The sequence below is a fragment of the Poromitra crassiceps genome, assembly GCF_964638095.1.
Source record: "Poromitra crassiceps genome assembly, chromosome: 2".
Classification (NCBI taxonomy): Eukaryota; Metazoa; Chordata; class Actinopteri; order Beryciformes; family Melamphaidae; genus Poromitra; species Poromitra crassiceps.
In genome coordinates, this window is record NC_139624.1 from 45,475,541 (window position 1) to 45,481,540 (window position 6,000).

Below are 6,000 nucleotides of genomic sequence, written 5' to 3' on the forward strand. Positions count from 1 at the left end.
TGCAGAGTAGTATCCAGGCAGCGTCAAGCCAGCGTAAACACACAGCTGCTCACATTCTAGTCCGGATATTGCTCCCAGAATTATTTTACAGCGGAGCCTCACAAACATAAGGTGGATACAGAACGAGATTTCTGCCCACGTGACTTTGGTTCGTGTGGGCAGGACTAGTGGATTTTGGCCTTGTGAACGCAAACCGAACCAGCTGAAAAACGAAACAATGTATCATCCTCTTATCTGGCCCGAACCAAGGACCCGGACTTTCTGGTGTGAACCCGCCCTTAGTCTACTGGGTTCTCAAAAAAAAAAAAATATTCCTCTTTCTTTTCTTTTCTCTACATGCCGCAACAGTATGAACTTGCTGTTAATTATTTTAAGTACCAAACATGTCTTTGGCAAATAGAGACAGTCCGCATGTCTGGGAACGCCCATACAGGCTCTAGGAACACCCACAATAGATGTTGGGTTAGCCTGGGGGCGGGGTCAGGGTGGGGTAAATTCCCCCGTTCTATCCATTCAGCAAAGTTAGAATTTAGCTGATAGCCCAGCCCAGGCAGACACGATCGGGGATTTAACCACCGCAGTAAACGCACATCTGAGCAGACGTCTTGTGTTCTGCTCTAGAACCCCCAAACATGTAGTTTAGAGCCGCAGCACCGTCTTTTGGTGAGTCAGCCCATGAGATATATCGGCGGTTTTACCCCACTCGCGCGCCAGCCGTTTAACATTTTGTGGGCATTCCCAGACATGCGGACTGTCTCTATGCCTTTTAGACTGGGTCAATTTTCAGAAAATCTGAACCCCGAAGGCAAATCATGTTAACACATTCACTGCCAACAACGTGTAAACACGTTTTCAGAATCCAGCTGTTGACTGCCAACAACGTGTAAACACGTTCTTGGCATCGATTTTTTTTTTTTAACGGGGGGTTGTGCATCTAACCCTTTTACATATCTTATATAAGTATTGGACGTGTACAACGTGTACAACCCATTCCACCGACCCACTAAGTGGCGACAAGGAAGTAGGAAGGCAAGCAAAAAGCAGTGTGATCCATTTCCATTCTCATGAAAATGGATTGGCGGAGGCGCTTTCGTTTTCGCGTTGATTGCTGGCGGTGCGGGATTGCAAACTTGCATCGTGGATTGCGGATGGAGCACACTTTGAGGCACGCAGCGTAAATATGACCAGAGTCGCAGGGGCTTCATCGGAGCTCTCGGCCAGGGCTCCGGGAGGCGGGCGAGTCCAGCCGGGCTTCCTCGGGGAGCGGCCACGCAGACAGGCACAGCCAGGCACAGCGGCAGCGGGGCAGTGAGGCTGGTGACAAGCAGCAGGCCATTTTGCCTTGCAAAATTGGAATTGGAAACAGCCATAAAAGGCTTTTAGAATGGGATTTTCAACCCATTCTTTTTTGTTTCTTTTTCGCTCTAATTTAGAGTAATTTAATTTCTATTCAGAAATTTATTTGAGAGGTCGAGAGTATGAGAAAGTGAATTTGCACAGGTAGGAAAGTGCTTGTTACACGGCGCTGCAGCCAAGAAGAACGCCCACGGAGGGAGGAGTTAAGCAAATCTCCCTCTCGCTCTCTCCCTCTCTCTCTCTCTCTCTCTCGCTCTCTCTCTCTCCCTCCCTCCCTCTCTCTCTCTCTCTCTCTCTCTCCCTCTCCCCCTCTCACTAGGATTAAACCTAGTGCGTCTCCCTCCCGAGAGGGAGGGAGAGAGAGAGAGAGGGAGGGAGAGCGAGAGGGAGGGAGAGAGAGAGAGAGAGAGAGAGGGGGAGGGAGAGAGAGAGAGAGAGCGAGAGGGGGAGGGAGAGAGAGAGAGAGCCAAAAATGAATGGTTAAAGTGACTGTTCTATCGAATTTCACAAAAAGCCGTTTATCTCTGAATATTTTTTCTGACGCTAAAACCATGCTGTATTCAACTGCTAATGCTTACATAACTACTAACTCTACAAACTAACTCTTTTAGACAGAGAAAGTACACATTCTATTAGTACTTTTGAGATATTGTATGTTCACAAAGTCCAAGCTGAAACGAATCCTCGGCTCTTGTAAAATGAGCCAGAATCCTCAAAAAACGGCTTGGCAGAAGCTACCTACAGCAAAAAAAAACGGCTGGCAGTCAATGTGTTAATTTATGGCATACATGCTTTTTAGGCGTATTGAAGGGTGCTGAGTTCAAATTTGCTGTATGCCCAGCTCAAAAATGGACGGAAATGCCTCAAAACCAAGATGGCCGCGCGGCCCCATCGGAATGAAATGTATTTAACTACATCTTTTTGACTAAACATGGTAGAAACTTGAATGAAATGTGCTTTTGTAGGTTTTCATATATGAGGAATCCAATACCATATCATGTTTTAAGCTAAAATGTGAAGAAACTGTTTAAAACCATATACATTGCGAAAATTGTCATCTTTAGTGATGAATAATTCGTCAACCAAATAAGATCCAAAAGCAAGTTGGTCCTAGATGTTTAAGGATAATTTGATTACTTTGCAGTTTGTCTTTGAGATATGTCCAATGCTGTGATGGAACATTTGCCCTGCCCCCTCCCACAAACAAAGGCTCTACTCTCAGAAGGACAGAACCTTACAGAAAGGCTGTTTTGCTGAAGCAAAGGGAACAAAAAGCGCCTAGCTAACCTTACTGGCTAACGATAGTTAGCTAAATGAATATATAACGATATGTTAACACTCTTCTTTTAAATGTATCTCTGAAATGGTCGGCTAGTGACCAAAAACATTGCTGAAGGAACAGACTGTAACATTACCCAAAAGACAATACGCAAAAAGTTAACAGGTAAGTCAACATCAGCAAAGATAGGAATATAATGTGATGCATTTTGTGTTGTTTGAATTATATTTTAGGATATTGCTGCATGAAGCTTATTTAGCTATCTAATGTTATCCAGTGGGGCCTGCCCATTGGTCCGACCTCCCATTAGTCCGACCATTAGCGTTAACATTAAGGTTAGGGTTGGGGTTTTGGGTTAGGGTTAGGGACATTGAGAGGTCAGACTGGGTTATGGTTAGGGTTAGGGTTAACGTTAAGGTTAGGGTTTGGGGTATGGGGTATGGGGTGCTCATATGAAAACAATAGTCGTGTCAGCGCGCGATACAGATGTGCTTCTTCTACTTCTGGCACACTATGACAGAATGGCATGTACACATCTCTACATGAAAGCTGGGACGTCCAAGGCTCCAAAGTATCTTCCAGTACATGAAATTCACATGTTGCTATCTGCTGATCAAGTGGACACACTACTTGCCTTCCCTCACTGGCTGTGATAGTGTGTCTCAGTTCAGTGGCCACAGCAAGAAAACGGCCTGGCAGGTGTTCCAGCAACATCACACGGATCTTATTGGCCTTGGCAAGGGCCCTCTCACAGACGACATAGCGATGTCACCAGAGAAATTCATCTGTAAGATGTATGGTGTGCCCGAGGTTGATAACTGCAACAACGCAAGAGTCAAGTTGTTTTGTAGAGGTCGTGCACAAGAGACTCTGCCACCAACCTCAGATGCAGCAAAGTTTCACATCATGCGTGCACACTATCAAGCAATTGTCTGGAACCAAGCTCACTTGCCATATCCCGATCTTCCTCCAGTGACTGAAATGTGATGGATGCACCTTGATGGTCAGTTAGTGCCATGGCTACTCTCTCTGCCACCTATGCTGAAAGCATGCAGGGAGATCACCTCATGTGGTTGTTTGAAGGGGTGCCTCAGCTAACGCTGCAGCTGCAGGAAATTCCGCATGGAATGCATCAAGGCTAACCTGACGCTGCCAGATGGACGGTATAGCTCCACATACGTTTCACTAAACCAGTCGATCTGGGAATGCAGTAACCAGACCCGCTGACGGAGGCGGGCACTTTTTCCAAGCTACTTGGCAGGTGATTGGATGACCCATCATCTGTCTATCACCGCTGGTGGGTGTTAACTTCAACCAATCAGATCGCCGAAGGTGCCTGTGCCTGATCTCCGTGGTATTCATTGATTGAGTCCTCACCGTCGTAAAGTCACCTTCGAAGCATGAAGTTAGATTATAACGAACTAGTTGTGTGGCTTAGCCTTCCCAAATGTTGCCGTTAATTTTTTAGAATTTAATACATAGAATTGGGAACGTTATATTCAATTTCATTCAGACAGCCTGTCACTTCCACGGCGGCAGCCATGTTGACGAGTGAAAAGAACTACAAAGACCATGTACCCACTACTTGCCCAGACGAGCCTGAGCCCGCCTAAGGCTGCCGCTGATTCGTCGGGCCGGCATGGTTCGGCCAATCATCTTAACTGCCTGTGCATGACAAGATGGATTACGTCGAGAGAATCTCTTTTGATCTCGCGAGGTTATCCATCTTGCAAGCAAGGTTACATTGAGGCATGCAACTGCAGGAAACTTGGCAACACCTGCCGGAACACTACTGATGACTGGGAATAAGTTAATGTGTTCAATAAGTTCATCTACCTGACTGCAGGGTAAATAAAACCAACCATTTTTGCAATAAATATTTGCCTTTTATTTTAAAAACTGAATGTGTCATTGTATTTGCCATATATGAAAACCTACAAAAGGGTTACCCACTCAGGTTAATTGATGACATACATGGTTTGTAGGGGTACTGGACTCAACTCAATGCATATTTGAAAACCAAAGTAAGGAAAGTATTCACCTAGGATAAACCTGCTTCTGGATTTTATTAGTTTGAGTAAATAAAACCAACCAACTACCAAATATTCATCACTAAAACAACCATTTTTCACAATATTTATGAGTTTCAAGCAGTTTCTTCACATTTGATCTCAAATCAGAATATGGCAATGGATTTCTCATATATGAAATATACAAGCACATTTGATTCAAGTTTCTACCTTGTTTAGTCAAAAAGATATGTAGTTAAATACATTAAGCCCAGTGGTGGCGGCCATCTTGGTTTTGAGGCATTTCCGTCCATTTTTGAGCTGGGCATACAGCAAATTTGAACTCAGCACCCTTCAATACCCCTAAAAAGCATGTATGCCATAAATTAACACGATTTGCCTTCAGCATTTTATACAAGCACATTTTCAGGAATTCTGCCTAGTCTATTTAGCTTTAGCTTGGTTACAGGTTTTGTTAAAACATCTGCAATCATTTGCTCAGTAGGACAATACTCCAGAATCACATCTCCTTCATTGACAATTTCCCTTATGAAATGGTACCGTATATCTATGTGTTTGCATCTCTGCCGACTCACAGGGTTCTTAGCTAGAGCTATGGCACCTTGGTTATCCTCATACACTTTTGTTTTCACATAGTGATATTTGTCAATACCTTTGAGTAATTGCTCTAAGTAGAGACATTCTTGCATTCTTGCATGATCACTGACAAACTCTTGTCATCTATTAGCCGTATCAGCTCTGCATAACAGTCCGCGTTTTTCTTCACGTCGACTGCTAACTCTGCTGGGCTGTTACCCAGTGGTCCACGCAGAATTGTCTCTTTTAACTTTAAAGTGTGCAAGTATCCCAAGAACCGGGTATATCCCAGAGTCCGTATTTTTCTTCATTCCCGTCAAATACAAGTTGATTCGACATACCATTCGTCGCTCGGCTTGCCATGTTGCTAATGTAGCCTCCTTGTATGCTAAGCTTGACTTGCTAGCTTGCTCGTTAGCCTTTTAGCTTTTGCGTGCTCTTTGCCCCGGGAAAACTTCTTCTCCGACGGTATAACTACTCACTTCGTGTCCTTTCGCTGGGCCCATAACCTGTAGAGTGGCTACTCAGCGGTTCCTTTAGCTGGATACGGAGTGAGCTTGACACACTTATATCTTTAGCCGATCTGGCGTATTTATTTCTCTGTGGCTTTCACATGAACAGAGCCATGACATGACAACAGACAGACTGCGACTGCGCGGCATCAGGAAGCAGTGTACATTGTGTGGTGACGTCATCTCCTATGAGAATCTTACTGTAATACACTGAACAGTACATATATACATAACAGTAGATATAAGG